At 37.3% G+C, this 21,037-nt stretch overlaps 1 protein-coding gene across 10 annotated transcripts in view; it reads right to left on the bottom strand.

Moving 5' to 3' along the window:
* The window catches only part of LOC145662166 (uncharacterized), a 31,849-nt gene extending 15,919 nt beyond the window's left edge, over positions 1-15,930 (bottom strand). Inside the window, exons 1-2 of one of the 10 annotated variants that reach the window (XM_081727517.1) lie at positions 15,668-15,930; positions 49-245 (exon numbers count right to left, since the gene is read on the bottom strand). The gene's annotated coding sequence lies outside the window, so the exon portion shown is untranslated. Of the gene's footprint in view, positions 1-48; positions 246-9,110; positions 12,106-12,837; positions 12,956-14,896; positions 15,470-15,544 lie in introns of those variants that run through there. The other 9 variants (XM_081727543.1, XM_081727566.1, XM_081727511.1 and 6 more) reach the window with 9 other exon arrangements.
* Positions 15,931-21,037: the final 5,107 nt, after the last annotated feature.

The raw sequence follows: 21,037 nt of genomic DNA, 5'->3' as shown, positions 1-21,037 counted from the left end.
TACTTCTTTTAATGATTATTGTGCTTGTTTGTATTTATAATTGCTTACTTTATGTCCAGTAGATGGCGCTGCAATACATACGCAAACTGCTATTGTGCTGCCAAAATGTCTTGAGCCGTGGCAAAAATGCGAACTAAAGCTCACACCGCGACACACTCACGCGCTGAGCCAATAAGGGTTCAGCAGCTGCTAAGCAAGAGAGCCTTAACGAAAGAGATTGGAATTCCTTCAGCTGATACCAGCGCCTGAAACGGAAGACTAGGTGTCAAGTCAATGTGGTATATTTATATCAATCGTTTATATATGATTTTTTAATATAATCTATCAGCCATTAATTTAGAACTTTTCTGCTAACTTATTTCCTTTGTTCGAACACTGACAGCAACAGAATTGTTGGGATAAAGTTCTTATATATCTTATACTGTTGCTTTCATTTTGTGACTAGGTGCAATCTGCAGTTCCCGGTCACATTAGTTGGCAATTTTGTTAGTTCTCAGTTTCAGGGCAAAATGGCATCTACGTCTAGTGAAAGATGAACTACGAAGAAAATATGTGAAGATTTTGCCCGTTTTGTAAATGAGTGCCCTGATGATAGTGTCCTGTTGAACAGCAGTAGTGCTAAATCTGAAGATGAAGAACCCAATACAGCTCATCAAGGAAATCTAAGTGATGAATATTTCGATACGTCATCATCAGTGTGAATAATTAATCTATTTAGTGATTCCGATACACTTTTTAGTCTAAACGACACAATTTGGAGCAAAAAAAAAAAAAAAAAAAAAAAAGCTCCTTTATCACGGACTCCAGGACATAATATAATGAAGTGTTTTCCAGTTGTTTCAAAGGAGTGAAAACAATACGTCGAAAAGATGCGTTTGACTGTTTCGTTTCAAAGGAAATCATGCATGAAATTTTACACTATAGAAAAGTCGAGGGAAGAAGGGTAGCCATATTCAAGTGAAAAGAGTCGGAAAATATTAGTCTGGTCGAAATGAATATTTTCTTGGCATTTTGTTACTAGCAAGAGTAGAAAAGAGCGAGAATGTGCCAAGCACGGAACTGTTTCTCTCTATGAAGTCAAACCAATACTCAAATTCACTAACTTTGTCAATAGGTTTGAAGACATAAAGATAGATTACGATTTCACGTTAAACGTACAATATAAATATGTCTGAAAAATGATAAACTAGCACCTATTCGTTTTGAGTGGAAAATATTTGTGGAAAACTGTAGAAAAGTAATTGTTCCAAGAGAAAAACTTACTGTGGATTCGTTCAATACATTCCAAGGAAACCTTCAAAGTACGTAGTAAAAATTTCTTGGTTATGCAGCGATCAGTCATCATAAGCCATTGATGGTTTTGTATACGCAGGAACAAAAACAAAAGAAACAATATCAAAAGAAATCTATGATTGAATGTAGTCAAAGACTTCTGCAGAACTGTTTCTGGAGAACTTCACGAAATATTACTATAGATAATTTCTTTGGAAGTGTTGATCTGGCTGAGTATATGCTACAACGATGACTTACGATTATGGGAACACTAAGGCAAAACAAACACGAAATTCAAATTAAAATGAGAGTTTAACATACAGAAGTAGGTTCATCAATGTTTGCATTCAAGCAAAATGTGACTATGATCAGCTAAATGCCAAAGGAAAAGAAGGCAGTCATTTTGATAAGCACCATGCATCATGATAAGGCAGTTAATGAAGATAGCGCCAAAAGAAAACCAGTGATTATAAACTATTACAACAAAACTAAATGTGGAGTTGATGCTATGGGTCAAGAAGTTAGAGATATATGCAAAAGACAAACTACAAAGCATAAATTGCATCAAATAGTCTCTTTGCTGTCGGGTCAAATATGATGGATGTGGTAGCATTAAATAGTGACATTGTTTTCAGGATGCAGAATGCAAATTATTATAAAAACAAGAAAGACAATGGTCGATTATTCTTACAGGAACTGACAAAAAATTTAATGAAAACTCTAAATGATTCTAAGATCGCAACTTGCTACAAGCAAAAAGTAGTGCTTTGAAGATATGCGGAAGTGAAAAGCCTCAGCATGTGAAAAAAAGCATGACAAATAGCAAAAAGAAGATGTGAATTTTGTCCATGTAATATTCATAGAAAGAGTGCATTGGCATGGTGCAAGTGTGGCAAAAGCATTTGTAAAGAAGACAGTAAAATAATTTGCAATTCATGAGTTTTGTAGAGACATTTGTTTTTAAAAAACTACTAAACAATTATGCCATTTGCATACATCAGTAATTGCATAAATATTGCTCTTTTGATGATTATAGTACCACTTTACACAGGTATGTTCAGAATTTTGAAATAAAGCACAAAATTATAAAGTATATGAGTAAACTGGAAAAAAAGTATATTTGAAGAAAACATTGTATTACAGTGGTTTTTTTTTTTTTTTTTTTTTGGTATTTTGTACTAATTGTAATAAATAATATAATTGTAGAGATCGGTTTAAAACTTGTATACTTATGAAAATTCCTACTGTTAGTCTATTGTAAAATAAATTAAGCTATGAAAGGGGTGCAAGTAGTAATTTCATGAAATTCCAAATAAAATTATATAACATACAGGGTCTCGGAGGCCCTGCATATGCATTAGCGTATATTTATTGAACTATGCGGACATGGTTTAAAGAACATTTCCGAAAAAGGATTACAGAACTTTTTCCGGATCGTCCTCAGTTCTCAACAACGAGATAAGTATCAAGCACCGAGAGGTTCGGATGTCTCGTCTCGAAATCCTCGCAGACATCCAGATGATCGCTCAGACCACATGCACCAGAAACACATTAAATAAAATAACACTATGCTCGAAGAAAAACAATCACAACACTAATTACTGACACTTAACTATCTTTACAAATATAAAATTACATTTCACATTTCACGACGTAATAGCCCTTTACTTTTGTATCACATATGTATGTGGATGAAATATTATATTTGGGGGTTCAACACAAATACTTTTCTCACACCATTAACTAATGCACATGGAAGTTAGTACAGTGAGGTAGCACTAAATGTAATCCCACGACGTAAGTACCTGGCTGTTGCGAGAAGAATACGTAAAAAGTTGACACCTACTGTCTCATACAGTAAAAACGCACTCGAAATGTAAAATTTAGGACATTTTTAGTGCCCTTTTATTAATTATACGCACTAGGTCAGCGAACCCGGGACTTCACTACATGGGGACTAGCCGCTGTACAAGTCGTTGGTCAGCTATGAGACATATGTCCCTTTACTCAATTCTATAGCGAATTCAACAAACCTGTTGGCTACATCGACACGCGGAGAAAAACTCCTGGAGTTGAGGTGCTCGAGGTGAGAGCTTGGTTGACCGACTGGTCAATGTTGGCAGTTCATTTTAAAATGTAATCAGGGTAAGCCACTCTAATAGATACGCAAATTAGATGGTGAAAGATTCTACGATAATTCACCGTTCACTGGCCACAATGGAGGAAAAGAGTTGAGTAGTTCCAACGTGAGATCGTGGAGATAAGAAAGGACTGTGCGATATGGTTGGCGACGGTCAGTCGTTCCAGCACCTGGTCTGCCAGTATTTCCATAAATAATTGAAGAAAATTCTTAATTTAGTTCCAAATAACTATATAACGTAGTATACAGGGTGTGATTGAAAAGTGCCGGAACTTTTCCCGTCGCGCGGCTCCCTGGCGTTCGAAAAATGTGAGGGGTGGGGGAAAATGTGCGCGAGACCTTCCTCTTTCAAGCGGAACTTGGCCCAGTGCGCTGCGAGCAGCGATTGAGAAAGCATCGCTGTCCGCGCGAACGTCGTTTTGGTCGTCGGTCACGTTTTTTGAGCGCCGAAAATGGAGTCAAAGATTGACCAACGCTTCGCCATCAAGTTTTGTGTCAAACTAAAAAAGACGTTCACCGAGACCCAGGACCTGCTCAAGGAAGCCTTTGGGGAAGATGTGATTTCTCGTACTCGGATCTTTGAGTGGCACAAGGCCTTCAGGGAAGGCCGGGAGGACGCCGATGACGAAGGCCATCGACGGCACTAAAAGGGCACTAAAAGAGGCCATCGACGTCGAAAACCGATGAAAACGTCGACCGAGTTCGCGAATACCTGAACCTGGAATTTTTTGCACTGCATAGTATGTCAAATTAAGTTCTTCGCTGATCTCCCGGAGGGTTGTCCGACGGTCCGGACGTCTTTTTTAGTTTGACACAAAACTTGATGGCGTAGCGTTGGTCAATCTTTAACTCCATTTTCAGCGCTCAAAAAACGTGACCGACGACCAAAACGACGTTCGCGCGGACAGCGATGCTTTCTCAACCGCTGCTCGCAGCGCACTGAGCCAAGTTCTGCTTGAAAGAGGAAGGTCCCGCGCACATTATCCCCCACCCCTCAAATTTTTCGAACGCCAGGGAGCCGCGCGGCGGGAAAAGTTCCGGTACTTTTCAATCACACCCTGTAAATGGAAGAATGATTTCTGTCTATATAAAATACACAGAGCGTCCACAAAATCACTCATATAACCTGGTAACGGTTATACCACGTAGCTTCTGCTTTAGTCTGCAAAGGTATGAGTGAAAGTTGAAGCTGCATTTTGCAACATAAATTCTAATGGCATGGACTGAGAAGTGAATAAGGAGACCTGTAATTTAAACTAAACCTCATGACCATTACGAAAGAGGAAATCCCATCAGTTACCACGAGGCGATCTCAAACTGAGCAAACTTTCCTCTCACTAATTTCAATCAGGAACTACATCTAGGAGTAAGTTTCTAATCTGAAATAGAATACACACTATGTTCTCTAAAAATCTGAAAATATGTTATATAAAATCTAACAGAAAGTACTTCCTTATTATAGACGCATTTGGACTTGAAATAACTGAGACTATTGGAAATACGCAGAGACAATTACAATATTTTAAAAATTCATGAGTTATCAAGGAGCAGACACAAATATGAATAGTGTGGCTTTTCGCTAACGGACATTTCAGTTATAATTTGTAAGTAAACAGTTCATCAGTGCAATTATCTACGCTGACGCTCCTGTTACTTATGGAATCATTTTCGCGCTTTCGTGCGTACCAACCACTTTCGGAACGTCATGAACTGAATTATATAGCTACAATTCTTGCTTGATGTGACTACCTAGTTCAGATTCGCTGATATATTTCAGATGAATAATAGCTTTTATGGTATAAAAACTTGCAAGTAGAGCTCCTTCGTGGCTAAGCGATTAGCGTACGTGCGTTTGGCGTGGAAGACACGGGTTCGATTCCCGGCGGGAGCTCATCTGGTTTAGATTAAATATTAATCAATAGGTCCACGTCTCATATAGTTTCGCTGCTAAACGGGACGTTAAACTCAAAATCATCATCGTCATCAGCTTGCAAGTATACTATCAATTTATGTGCAATGCTTTGCGCATGTCCCAAGAAAACAGCAAATCACAATATACTAATGCATTAATTAAACATAAATAATATAAATAATATTATAAAGTAGCTTATATACTCTTTATTTGCACGGAAATTTCCCTTCCACTCTTAGCAAAATTCAACCGTAAACTTTACACTTGATTGCAGTGATACAAAGAAGCTATAAACTATATTTTGCCGTAATCCAATAATTTGAACATAGTTTGTTTTGCAAAACACTCATATATTATATATTTACTTGTGTGTTTGTGTGTGTGAAAATTTGCAGCTTTGATAGATTTTACCTTACGGAATACAACCTCAAACAATAAGATTATTTCTTCTTGTTGAGGGACGGCTTATACCAAGTTTCACTAAAGTTGGTTAAGATTTACGGGACTTATTGTGGAATGGACGAACAAAAAGACACAAAATCGACTTCCCAACAGACACTTTCGCTTCAAAAGACGTCATCTTCTCTTTTAATGCATAACATGATTGTTTTTCAGAGATAAAATATTTTTTTAAGATAGAGATTATATTTTAAATATAAATTTGTAGCGACATGTTAACTATCAAGTATATGGTAAATAATCCATTCTGAAATTCATTACGTTATATAAAAGTTAAAGCTTGTGGATATTTAAATAGTTTCTTTCGTTTCATATGCTGCGTAAATTATACAGGGCGTTTTAAAACAACGCCGACAACGTTTGGGATGTAGTTCTTGACACCAAGATAAGACGAGAAGAATTGACCAACCTGGGTACACAAATGCTTCGTTTCGGAGTTATAGCCTGTCAGAAACACGAAGAAATGAACTTTAAGGTTTCATAGCTCCAAAACTATGGAACATACCACAGTCGGGTCAGGACTTCATTTAGGAATTAATATGTGCTATATCGGAAAATAAATATTTCGGAATCCTAAGGTATTCACGCAGCAATTTGTATAGAGGGTTTGGCTACGAGCACCAACTACCTCTATAAGAATTGTTGCGGAAGTACCGTAGGATTGTGTAACATCGATATTTGGATAGAGCACATACTAGTTCCCAAGTGAAGTCTTAACCCGACTACGATAGATCCCTTAGTATTGGAGTTATGGAATTTTAAAGTCATTTTTTCATGTTTTTGGCAGCTTATAGCTCAAAAAGAAAGTATCTGCGCGCCGAGGTTGGTCTATAATTTTGTCTTATCTTGGTGTCAGGAATAACTTCCCAAATGTTTCCGGTACTGTTTTTAAACACCCTGTATAACGAGTGTTTCAATGGTATGGGGCTGTTGTTTAACTAGATTATAAGTAGATACGAAAAGATGCGAAGAAAATTGTTGTTGCAAATAGCTAGTTTTAATCTAAAATGCAATTTTTGCGATCACCCAAAGTGCTTGACTTCACACTGGTAACATGTCCTATAACAAATGAATGAAAAAAAAAAGTTGCCCATTCAGGAGATTCTTCCCTCGGGCCCTCACCATTCGGGTAATACGAAATTGTTAGGAAGTGGATTTGAGGCACTTTCGGTTTCTCTCGTAACAATGGGGAAGTTCCACGTTTCACCTTTGCATATTCTTATGCGCTGTTCGGCCATAAGACTGCAGAACTGGAAATATTCTTTTTTATTTAGCATAGGATCTGTTATTAGTATAGAACTCAAGCGAGTAGTGTGATTGGAAAAAAATCGACTATTCTAGATTGAGAACCACCTATTTTAAAATTTTTTTTCTCTTCTCTTTGTACGTGCCTCAATTCATAACAGAGTTGGTTTATAGCTGCAGACTTTTGACCCACACGTTACTAATATGCACTTCTTTAGCAGATTATGTGGTATACAGAGCTAAACAGGTAAACATGCTCTGTTAAATTATTTAGCTACTGCGACACTCAATCATGTGCTTTCTGGTTTGTAAGGCGTCTTGCTACCAACTGGACACTGGTTTAGTTCTCAGAAGGTTGAATTTAATTTATTTTGCCCTTCTTCCCGTGCGACTCAGGGTTTCTTCCGGATGTTCAAGTGAATACTTGCCAAGAAGAGGCGACGTGATGGAATGGTGTGACGCGAACGGAATTTATATAAAAGGGAGCGAACAAAATTCGCTTTCTTCTCTTTTCTCAAAAATTATTGTAAACTAGTATGCAAACGATTACGTAATTTCAATAATAAACAAGACAATCTCATAATTGCAACACGGCTTAATAGAAGGCAATCCATACTTACTGAAATATATAACAATAGAACTTCATGTAATTTTGTGGATTTACAAGCTTAATAAGTTTTCTCTTCATAAATAATTATAAATTTAAAGGAAATTTTATGTTGCAGAAATTAATTAACTGTAACAATGGGCGACAGGTTTGAAAATGTGACAGCCACTATTAACGGAAGTAAAATTTAACAATTGAAGAAGAAATTGATCTTACAGACTAGTAACTTACGTACCAGTACTCTGCAAAAATGTTAACTAAATGAAAAAAAAAAAAAAAAAAATCGTGGTGTCTATCACCAATTATTGCACATAACATCAGACAAACAACCGCAAATATACACTAAGTATGAAGTAAGTACATTTACTACTGCCGTAAAAGCTATAGGTATGTATCTGCATGACGAATTTTCATAGCAAGAACACGTAGACAAAAAAATTAGCCTTGGCTACGTACATATACGAACAATAGTCCCCCATACTGGATCTGCAATCAATTATGTCTGTGCACTATGCCATATTCTATTTTGATATTAAATACGGGCTGCGTTTGGTGATGATCTTCAGAATTTAGGAACACATTCAAGTAACAAAATGTGTCAAATGAATCATTAAAAAATCACTGAAATGCACCAGCTGTAAGAAATTACGTAAATCATTTAATAGGATTATAGTTTAGCATCGTATATATTTGATTATTTGATTGAGCTATTTGAAATTAGCCAGGATCACTTGGATAGTATTAAGAGATGTTGATACTCACAACTATCCTACAGTGGAAGAGATAATTTATGTACTGTGCATCATACAATATCTGCATATGAAAAGCACATATCTAGATGGGTATAAAACTGTACAGTAAGCTACCTGTGTATATATACTAAAAAGTATTATTTGTCAATTCAATACAAAAATTGGTCTTACATGACACATTTCATATAACAGACGAATATCTAGCAAGTTCATCTTGCAACTTCGAAAAAAAAAACTAAATTCTTAAGTGTATTAAACGGTAAATATAAATATACACTTATATACAGCAATTGAAATATTTACTCATAAAATTCATACATAGCCTACCATTATTATATAGATTGTAGAAATGATTTATATCTCTCGTAAGTAGTTCAAACAAAAGTATTTGTTCTAAGTATTGTATCTGCTTTAATTATTAACGAGTTTTACACCATTTTATACTATGCACATGTAATATCATCTGTAGAATGATTAGTAAAACTAATCAAATCAAATCTAACATGACCGCTGCTTCTAGTGGTCATCTAGAATGTTAACCCTCGAATGAATAACACTCTTCGTGCTATACGGTTTGTGAATATATTAAACTCCTGTACGGAGTTCGTGGGAATGCACCATACTTTAAAATGTATTAGTGGACAATGTGAAGAAAGAACAAGCTATATATATATATATACAAGCACCCCGGCCAAAAAATTAGTCACCCCCCTTGGTACTTACGTTAATACCGTGTAGCGCCGCCCCTGGTCCGGATAACCGCCTGGATGAGGTTGGCAAGGGAGTCCACAAGGGTCTGCAAGTCTGTCACATCCAGTTGAATCCACTCACGGAAAATAAGATCACGCAATTCCACCACACGTCGGGGATGCTGATGTCGACGTTTTACCCGCTGTTCCAACTGGTCCCACAGATGCTAAATTGGGTTGAGGTCCGGCAATTTTGCGGACCATTCGAGGTGTGGTAGGGTACCTGAGTGTTCCTCAAACCAGTCACATATGGGTCCAGCTCTGTGAACCCTGCTGTTGTCGTCTTGAAAAATGGGTGTGTCTATAGCAAACTCATCGCGAAGAAAGTGACTGAAGGGTAACACCTGCTTGTCTAGGATGTTCAAATAAACGTGTTGGTTCACGTTCGTGGACACCTCAATGAGTGGGCCTACCCCATTGTATGAAAAACAACCCCAGAACATGACAGACCCACCCCCGGCCTGCACCTGACCTTCCACACACTGCGGGTGAAAAGCTTCATGTGGCCGTCGATGGACACGACACCGGGCGTCATTTGAATACAGGCAAAATCGTGATTCGTCAGACCATATGACATGGCGCCAATCTGCTACTGTCCATGTTTGATTATTATTGGCCCACAGCAGACGAGCACCTTTATTTGCCTATGGAAGCAGTGGCCTTTTGCGAGGTACCAGACTCTATATGTTCATTGCATGCAGTTCCCGTCGCAATGTTCTCTCGCTAACAGGTTGGACTGGACCTGCATTCATGGACTGCAGTAATTCCTAGCTGGGTTTGGAAACGATTTCGATTCACAAGCCTGGAAACCCATCTTCGGGCCCGATATGTGAGGATCTTCTTCCGACCACAGTTCTGGCGTCGTGTTTCATGGCCACGTATGTTACACCACCGCTTGTAGACACGTTGAACACTCCGCCGCGAGATACCAACATATCCGGCAACTTCCGTCACTGTGATCATGAGTACGGCCAAACACGATTGCCCCTTTTTGCCACTCCGTCACGTCCGCGCTCATCCCCATCTTGCCGCGCACACACCGCTTCGATCGGTTCTGTGTCACTCCACAGTAATGCCTCTGATCGCGTCGAGGCAGTGTATGCACGTTTGGCCATGTGATTCGAGCAATACGCCATCTTTACCTGTTTGCCAACGCATCCTTGCTCCCGACCGGGGGTGACTAATTTTTTTTCCGGGGTGCTTATATATATAAAAGAAAACGCACTCCACTTTCTTAATACGCAAGGAGGGAACCTAAGCTACTTATTTTGGTTTAAATTTCGTTAATCCCCACCGCAATCACATATATCATGGTTCGCAAAAACAAATTAATCTAATCTTAATTAGCTTAAAATAAACGTGTCTAATGTTGTTACGCCGGCTGGCGAATTCTAGCAAAATTTATTCGCTGACTTTGCGGAGTCACTGTCTTATATTATCCTCTCTACCCTTTATCGAGAAAAGACTCACCGAACTAAGTTCTCTTTACATGACGCGAGCATATATATTGAGTTGCTCCTATTTACCCTTCGCGGGCCTATCACCTTTGTACTAGTCTGGGGCGGTTGGATGGCATTCATATTTTGAGTGACTACCTAGTACAGGTTGGTTTGTTTATTTTGCGCTTTAGTTCTGACATATATCCAGACGTTGTAGCTATACAGAAATTGTGAAAGAAATGTAATTGCTGATCAATTACTACTTGTGACCGCGTTGTAGTCTGTCTATGCAAGGTGGGGTAATGTTATGTTGCCCAGCGCAACTACTTTGCAGAACAATAAGAAGAAAATTAGAGTAAGAAGTACAATTTAGAACAATTATTTCTAGTCGTATGACCTATGCGCTAAGTCTTTTCATACACAGTATTGAAGTTTACCTTAAATTTTGCAAAATATGATCTGCCTGTACATGATCAGAACTTTAAATTTTAGTTCCTATGAACTTCAGGATTGCCCCTTAGGTTAGTGATGGGCAAAAACCCGGGAAGATATTTTTCGGGAATGTTGCCTGGGAAGATTCCCAAAAAATGGGAATATTTCGCGAATTTATCTACAAACACAAAGAAAATTGCATTCTATTACTACTGTAAGACGGGGTTACTTTGCACAAAATATGAAAAGAGTTTCACAGTCTTCTGTCGGCAAAACCATAAACAGTAAGGAAGAAGTTTCAACTCCTACCCTAAGATAGAACATATAACTGTGTTTTGGCGGTTAACGTCAGTTATAATTACCGGGAGGTTTCGCTGTTGTAGAGGTGTGGAAAGCAGTCACTGTAAAGGCCGACAAAATTTGAAAAGTATCAGCAACAAGAATTTCCGTCAAAGTCAAGTCAGTTTCGTACAATACTACTGTATGTAATGAAAATTTGATGCAATAGTTGAAATTGAAATGTGAAACGTTTTGTAGTAAAAAAAAAGTAAAACTGGAAGAAAGCTGTTACAGCCTCTATTCGGGGTTACTTTGCACACGTCAAAAATACCTCTTAGATAGGAAATTATTACTACTGGAACCTCCTGCATTCTAAATTTAGGTATATTTCCTACTTAGGTAGATGCCGAATTAATTTCTTGTTGGAAAATAAATTATGAACAGTGGCGGATTCAGAACAGTAGTTTGAGAGAAGCTTCACCCACAAAGGCTTCGGTGTTTTTATTTATATTTTTTATTTTAGAAACAACTAGACTTTTGTAAAGGCTTGCAGCTTATACATATAGGAATGATTAGCATTAGATTTGTTGAAAAAGAAATAATGCAATTTGGGTGGACTTCAGCCTGAAAGTCTCAAACCCCGTAAATCTTCCACTAATTACGGTTGAAATGATATTCTTGGGTATAAGGAGTAACGCAGGCAAATGCGTTCACGGGGATTTTTTTTTTTTTTTGTTCTGTTCCTGAGTTGGCATTTGTGTGACATATGCTGAACTATTAGAATGTAGTTCCTGTGTCGGTTAGGGTGGGCCGAAAAAACTCATTTTTTTTTATTTCGAAGTTGTAATAGCGCGGAAAAGTTGCGAATTATATAGACAAAGAAAAATAAAAAAAAAAATTATCAAAATCGGTTGACATCTTCCGGTCGCGCATAGACCCTAAAGTTTGACAAAATATGAAAAAAAAAAATAGTTTTTGCGATTATTTTTTTAAATTTTTGAATTAAATGTTTTCGTAATGTAATAGTTTTTAACGTCTTCAAATAGAGCCTAAAAACATTGTATTTTAATTTGGTTTAGATCAGTTGATATCTTCCGGTCGCGCATACGGCCTAAAATTTGTCAAAATATTTGAAAATGTTACATTTTTACGAGCTTTTTAAAAATATCTTTAATAAACTGTTTTTAGACATAATACTTACAGTATTTTTATTTTTGAACATAAGAACATTGTGTTTTATTAAGATGCGAATAAATTAACAACTTCCCATTGCGCAATGATTCCAATGCTATAGAAAAACAGTACCTAAAAAAGCTAGTCCTGTGACATGATGGGTGATAACCTGATAACAGTAACAACGTGCATGGTACTTTTTGACTTGCTCTATATTTAAAAAGCTTAAATATTTATTAAGCTCATTCAAAAAGGTTTCGTAAAATTATTAAGGAAGAGCATTACTCGCTGATTCAAGAACCCGGTTCACTGTACGTTGGCCACGTTACTCCAAATTCTGGAAGCTCTGAAGATATTGTCAAGTCCGTAATTTCTTACCTGCCTGAGCGTGGTATTTCTCTTGAAAATCTAATTGTCATCGGATGTGATGGTACTGCTGTGAATACAGGTTGGAAAACTGATCTGGTTCGCCGAGTTGAACTTCATTTGAGGAAGCTTGTACAATGGGCAATTTGCCTACTTCATTTTAATGAGTTATCATTCCGCCACATGTTTGAGCACCTGGATGGGCTTAGTTGTTCTAAAGGGCAAATCGGTGAAAAGTTCGTAGGCTGCCAAAACTTCCGGTGGTTAACTTCCAGAGTATTGATTGTCAGATCTCAGAGATAGACAAAAACGTGCTTAGCAAAGATCAGCAATACCTACTTCATATATCAAAGGCAATAAAATCAGGAACCTGTAATGAAGATTTGGCTGTACGAGATCCTGAGCACTTATCACATTCGAGGTGTTAACAAAAGCAAATAGAACTCTCACATTGTACATTAGTGAAGAAAGCCCCTCACCTGAACTTCAAGAACTAGTTTTGTTTATATTAAAATCATACATGCCAATGTGGTTTACAATCAAAAGAAGTAAACACTTTACAGACGGCCCGAAACTTGTTTACCAAGCAGTACAGTCTACCAGGTATTTGCCAAAACCTTTGCTTGATGTTGTCGACCCTGTGATCGAACGGAATGTGTTTTTCGCCCACCCAGAACACTTACTGTTAGCCATGACTCAAGATGATAGGAAACACATAAGAGAGCTCGGACTGCGAGGAATTCTGAAGGCAAGGCAGAGAGATGCAAGAAGGAGAACATTCATGCCACCAAAAATCAACTTTAATGCGCAAGAATACTCAGAAATTATCAACTGGATGGACTGTGAATTATTTTCTCCCCCATTGTTGGCAGAAATCAGTGACGACGAGATCAAATTGGACATCGGCAGTGATTCAATCCCTGACTGGAATATTACTTTCAAGCAATTCCCAGTTCACACGCAGGCTGTTGAACGCAGTGTAAAACTCGTCACGGAAGCCTCAGGAAAAGTTTGTGGAGCTGAATCACGAGATGCATTTATAAGAACCATTCTGCTGTCCAGATCATCTATGCCTAAATTCATCAGCAAATCAGTCTTCAAAGTACCTTCGGTTACAAAATAGAGAAGAGTACTAATGGACACTGGACAGGTTCAACTAACATGGACTATTTATTCAGAACTCTGTTTTTTCCTTTTTTTTTTTTATAAAAGTAAGTTTATTGTTAAAAACTACATTGTAACTTAAATAAATATTTAAGCTTTTTAAATATAGAGCAAGTCAAAAAGTACCATGCACGTTGTTACTGTTATCAGGTTATCACCCATCATGTCACAGAACTAACTTTTTTAGGTACTGTTTTTCTATAGGATTGGGATCATTGCGCAATGGGAAGTTGTTAATTTATTCGCATTTTAATAAAACACAATGTTCTTATGTTCAAAAATAAAAATACTGTAAGAATTGTTTAAAAACAGTTTATTAAAGATATTTTTAAAAAACCCGTAAATATGTAACATTTTCAATATTTTGGCAAATTTTAGGCCGTATGCGCGACCGGAAGATATCAACTGATCTAAACCAAATTAAAATACAATGTTTTTAGGCTCTAATTGAAGACGTTAAAAACTATTACATTACGAAAACATTTAATTCAAAAATTTAAAAAAATAATCGCAAAAATGATTTTTTTTTCATATTTTGTCAAACTTTAGGGTCTATGCGCGACCGGAAGATGTCAACCGATTTTGATAATTTTTTTTATTTTTCTTTGTCTATATAATTCGCAACTTTTCCGCGCTATTACAACTTCGAAACAAAAAAAAAAATGAGTTTTTTCGGCCCACCCTAGTGCCGGTACCAGTACCCTAGTGCAATAGTAAGAAGTATCCATGTGCACAAGACATGCCATATGCGTCAAATTCCCCCCCCCCCCCACACACACAGTCATAGATAAAGTACAAGTCTACTACACATGCAGATAAAAGTACAGGTACATTCTTTTTTATTTTCGTATCAGTCGATATGTAAATAAAAGTCGCTTTGTTACCCCCTTTGTAAGTTTGTACATACTCAGTGAATAATCCCTAAAAGTATGAGCGTCCTGCTCTTTCGGGAACTGATGCAGCTTCATGTATACTATATCCCTTTACTCTACTACTGATATTATAAACATATTAAACTTTTAAATGTTACAAACAAATTAGATTTGATAACTGCTAGAAAGCACATGTCTCAGTATTTTATCATTTGCACATACATATTGATGTCCACAATATCTGCAAGATACTGACTTATCTTCGTGCAGTTTTACTATACGGATCCGTGCTATAGTTATGCTATACCAAGTTATCTTTTAGAGCCGGATCACTGTTGCCAACTCGCCAGTTTGAAATGTCGCTAGTTTAGTACTCTAAAGTCGCTAGAAGTCGCTAAACGCCTCCTGCCAAGTCGCTAAGAAAAGTCGCTATATAATTTTACAAAGGAATTAAAATAATTTAAATATTTTCCATGTACAATGGAAGACTCAAGTATTTTTTTCTTTTTTAAAAAATGATCATCTTGACAAAACCACTGCATTATGCGCTTTGAAGAATACAAAATTAATAAATATAGCATTAAAAGTTTGCAAATACTTAAAATTTTGGATAACTTTTTCTCATTTTTGGGGGGGGGGGGAATTCATATTGCTTTCGTATTGGAACACTTCACCGAACTTACTCCACGAAATTTCTGTATAATTTATGTTAACAACAACCGCAGTTAAATTAATACATAAATCACACGCACTACACTGAACCAGAAAAGCACAATATTCTCCAGCATCATTGTCACTGTACGCACTTTTTCCGAACCGCAGTGAAGAAGGACATAATCCTCATAGCAGCGATGAATCCAACGAAGTAAGTCGCTCATAGCAGTAGTGCAACCGAGTGTGTAAAAGTAATTAGTCTATTAGTATCACAAACTGCAAAATTTTGGAAACTTTAATATAAATATAGAACAAATTATTTGAATTCCTAAATGTCGCTAGATTTGTCGCTAGGCGCTAAATAATTTTTTTTTTGTCGTTAGACACTTCCAAAATAGTGTTGTGTCGATCATGAACGATTCGATCATTATGAACGAATCATGGCGTGAATCAAATGAATTATGATTCCTTTCACAAATGAATCGATTCTTCTAATGAATCATTTGTACTTCACTGAATTGTTTGCCGTGATCAAAATGAATTGAGAATCACAAACTGCCAGCTTGTGTGAGACAATTGGTGAGGTTGCTTCTGCAAATGCGCTTGCAGTTCACGGGGAGTGAAAAAGAAAGGAAACCATACGCGCGTCTTTTCTTCCTGCTTTTGTAGATGCGTGCGATTTTTTTTTTCTTCTGCGTGGTAGGGTTGTTTACTAGGAAGAAAGGGAGCCGCATTGTTAGATTACTTTCAGAATACACTTTCTTGTTGCTTGCTTCTTGTCGTGAAGTACTGGCAGTGTTGCTCAATTAGATGTAACACAACTTCGTAGTTAATATCAACATACTCTTGATGAGCATTTATCCATTTTATTAAGATACTGTATGTGAATTGGATAAAATTATTTTCATCACTTTCAACTGCAGTAGCCAAAAAGGTCAATTTTAATGTTTTATAATCAACTCAAAGTACTATATTATATTCAATGTAAATACAGTACTTACACAGAAAAAGTGCACTGTAAATTATTTGCACTGTACATAATTGATTTTAAACAGTAGAAAGACGAATAAAGATTCTTTCTGGGAAGACAGTGTATAGCATCTTTCAGTAAAAGCACTTGTCCACATGGAACGAAGCTTAGTGGTACCAACTTTTCGCTTTACTTCTATTGAAACATACATAAAGACACAAATAGTTTTCTGAGCTTCCATGTAAACAAGATGTGGGAGACTCGGGATCGATTCCCGGCGGAAGCTCATGTGGTTCGGATTTCATGTTAATCAGTAGGTCCACGCCTCAAATAGCCTCGCTGCTGAACCGGACGTTAAACTGAGAGTCAACTCAACTGAAATTTAACTAACTAACGGTTTTCTCTTAGAAATGTAGACAAACACTGATGATACCAGGGGTGGCCGGGGAGAAAATCCGCCAGTCCAAGAAGTTTCTCCCGGGGCATTTCTCAGATTGGGTTCAATTGGGGTTACCAGTATTTTCGCAAATACATGTTCATCTCTTGCTTATTGAAGTAGTATTGGCTCAGTGGTAAAGCGTTCACTTCTGGTAGATGGGGCCCTGGTTTTCTATTTGCGCCAAGTGGGATTTATGGTGGACAAACACCATATGTGTGGGTTTTCTCGGGGTTCTCTTGTTTTCGCTCACTTCCTTCATTTCACCATTTCATTCATTCTCATCATTATCGTTTCCTTTAGTCTAACGATGATAATCTAACGATGATAATCATGGAATGTAAAACTTTAAAATTTCATTTCATTTTGCGTTTATTCATAGTCTCCCCGAGCTAAATCTTTTAAAATTATCACAATAGTATTAAATGCAAACTCCCTCTTTTTCTCTATCTAGAACAGGCCTGCCCATGAATTGGCTCCCGGAGCCGAAGCGTGAGCGACAACGAGCTGAGATAAGAACAGGTGAGCACAGGTGTTGGTAGCTCCGCCCCTTCCACTGCATCCGATAAGTGTTGCCAACCACACATGATGGTAAAAAACCTACGGCCAAGCCTGGTCACAAATTCGCACGATGTTGAAGCATTGAGCAGACGCAAGCGTGAAATGTGCAGGTGTGCTCTCCCCCTCCCCATTTCGAAAGCAGTGACGCGAAAACACTGCAGGAAATAAAATTGGTACGTTTTTTGATTCAGGAAGACGCATGATAGAGGTTACAGTTAGCGTTGAAGTAACTAACAAATGAAAAAGAAAGAAAGAAACTAATATTAAACATGTCAGCTTACAGACGTAAAAACGACTGCAAAAATCGAAAACGAATTGTTTCAGGCCTTTTTTAGCTTGCTTACACAATTCGTGACATTGTATTACATTAGCACTCGGTCTGTAACTTGTCACTCGCTTCATGTTTGCTAAGTTGTGAACGCCTTTCGTTGCTAGATTGATAGCAGAACGACGGGAGGTTGAAAATAATAATAATAATAATAATAATAATAATAATAATAATAATAATAATAATAATAATAATAATAATAATAATAATAATAATAATAATGCGTATTATTATTATTATTATTATTATTATTAGTAGTAGTAGTAGTAGTAGTAGTAGTAGTAGTATTCGGACCAAAGGCGGATGTAAATGGGGATTGGAGGAAATTCATAACGAGGAATTGCATAGTTTATACCGCTCACTTAACATTGTTAGGGTCATTAAGTGTAGAAGGCTCAGGTGGCCATTCCGTGTAGCCAGAATGGAAGAAATTAGAAACGCTTTCATAATTTTAACTGAAAACCCAATTGGAAGAAGACCACTAGGAAGACCTAGACGTAGATGGGAAGACAATATTAAGATGGATCTTGCAGAAATAAGAGTACAGAGTAGAAACTGGATCCAGTTGGCTAAGGACAGAAGTTAGTGGAAATATGTTGTAAACGCCGCATTGAACCTTCGGGTTCCATAGGCCATAGAGTTAGTTAGATATTATTATCTAAAAGAAATGTTCAAATGTTGTTAAGAGACAATTACACAGAAGAACTGAGTTCCGACCAAACACTAATTTGCCGGAAGGAAATTCCAGTGCAGTCCAGCCCACTTTAAGCGTTATCCGTGCAATCTACGTTTCATGTTCAAGATATTGGGAATAATTGTTCGTATCATTCAGTTGGAACGTTCCCTTCCAAGTTTACGCTCTTACAGTAGGCCTACAACATCGTGACTTTCAAAACCAGTCAGTAACTATCGAAGAAAGACAAGCGTGTAGCTTCAGTCGTTGATATGATTTAACATTCTTTTTCACTTTTAACAAGCTACCGGCAAGCAACCAGCCAGGGACAATATATTTTTCCTTATTAAAAAGACACTTTTTGTTAAAAAAAAAACTAATGGTACCCACTAATGGTCACTCTTAAAAATGGAAAATCTCTTTGGCTCTCTTAATATTTTGTTTCATTCTTTGCGATCAAAGTAACATTAAAAGTGGAAAAAATGAAATGAAATCTTTGGGTTTTACGTCCCACGGTTATACCGGTTAGGCTAAAGGAGACGGTGATGATGAGTAATGAATGAAATGATAGAACGAAGAAAGTGGGAGGAAATGGGAGAACCCGGAGAAAACCCACGCACACGGTGTTTGTCCACCGCAAAGTTCACTTGGCGGGGGCTGGGATCGAACCCGGGACCCCAAGCACCAGATGTGAACGTTCTACCACTGAGCCACCGCGGCCCCACTTTAAAAGTGGAGTAAGAAATACTATTCTTCCTATTGATAGTGGCTTCTAATCTCCACAACCAACCCCTTGCTAAGCCTATTCGTACACACATACATGCATAAGCTAATTTTCTGGAGATAATACTTAGATAATTACAAACAAGTGCTACAGTATTTTTTTTCGTATCAACAGATTATCTGTTTTCCTAAAAAGCGAAACAACATACCCACACTCGGATTAATTGAGTTGATTTTAGTTTAGCGTCCCTTTCAGCAGCGAGGCTATATGAGACGTGGGCCTACTGATTAACGTGGAATCCGAACCACATGAGCTCCCGCCGGGAATCGAACCCGGGTCTCCCACGCCAAAGGCGCGTAACACTCGGATTAAGAATTTGATAATATATATATATATATATATATATATATATATATATATATATATATATATATATATATATATATTGAAAACTGGTTTTCCATTGGGCAAACTGGCAAATTTTTATAAATGTAAGCGATGGTTTGGTTCCACCACATCCTTCTTTAACAAAAGGAAAGAAAAAAGAAGAAAAGGAACGTACATAGTTTATCATTTGATTGCTGTTACCAGTTTGTGTTGTCTATAGTTAACGGTTACCACATTGTAAAAAACACTATACACTAAATGGCAATCAGTTACTATACATACTTTTTTTTTTTAATTATTTGGTAAGCTAGTGATTACCGCCAAGGTTGACAGCACTTCCGCTCCTCTAAGGACAAAACCCGAAGATTCACGAAGCACGAACAAGGGTATTTGCTCGTAGAATGCTCGTGAGCGTTCACGAGGAGAGTTTCCACTATCTGCTCGCCGTGGCCAGGGCTGATCTAGAAGATCAGTATCTTTTCCAGTCAAGAATAAAATAGAACATATTTTAGAATATAACAGAATAAAATAGAAATCTTGCAGTTTAACGTTCCATGTTTGTGTCCATTAGCCTAAGGAAAAAGGATGATTAAGGCAAGTAAATGACGATGGAAGAATAGTTGGAATGAGAGTGTGGAAGGAAAGGGGAGTGGGTTTACCCGATAAAACCCACGGACATGATGATGTACACCACATACTTACTTAGCAGTGGATCAAACCAGGAACCCCGCGCAAAGGAGGCAAGAGTTTTATCAGTGAGCCACGGTGACCCCTAGGATAGAATAGAATGGACTGCGAGATAACAATTTACATTAATTATTCATCCGCATCTTTTTTACCCAACAGAGTATAACTCTGACTTACAACAACAAAAGAAATCCATTAACATGATGTGTACTTTACAAAGTTTATGTAACCTGGGCAAATAATACTCACTAGAAATGAATATAACACTACAGACTCATTGTATAATGCTTTCTGTATTTAAAACCAAAAGTATGAATGTCGCCTATACAGAGCTCTATTAAGCAGAGCTCTATTTTTCCTATATTAATATGTACGACAATAAGAAGTTGAAAATAAATTGTTATAACTGCTCATATCCCGTGAAAATCTTACGGAGTATATTTCAACAAAATATTTCCTCGTAAACCTGAAGTTGGCAGAAAAAACGTGGAGATTGCAACAGTTTTAGTGTTTGTCTCAAGCTCTAATATGAAAGCAGGATGAAAAAATAACAACAATGGAAGTAAAGCAACAGCATATTATTGAAACTTCATAATAGTTCTAAAGCTTACGAGTTTCCGAGCCATTCCACTCACCCCGATGCAACGCTGCCCGTGTCATGTGGCAAAGATGATACACGAGACTGCATTTCCTCACAAGGAATTTATTAAGTTGCGCAGAAAAGAAGTGCAGTAGCCCAAGCGATTAATATGATCT

This window comes from Thermobia domestica, chromosome 1, assembly GCF_964235325.1.
Source record: "Thermobia domestica chromosome 1, izTheDome1.hap1.1, whole genome shotgun sequence".
Classification (NCBI taxonomy): Eukaryota; Metazoa; Arthropoda; class Insecta; order Zygentoma; family Lepismatidae; genus Thermobia; species Thermobia domestica.
Note: the sequence above shows the minus strand (reverse complement) of the source record. Positions and strands in the feature narration are given on the sequence as shown.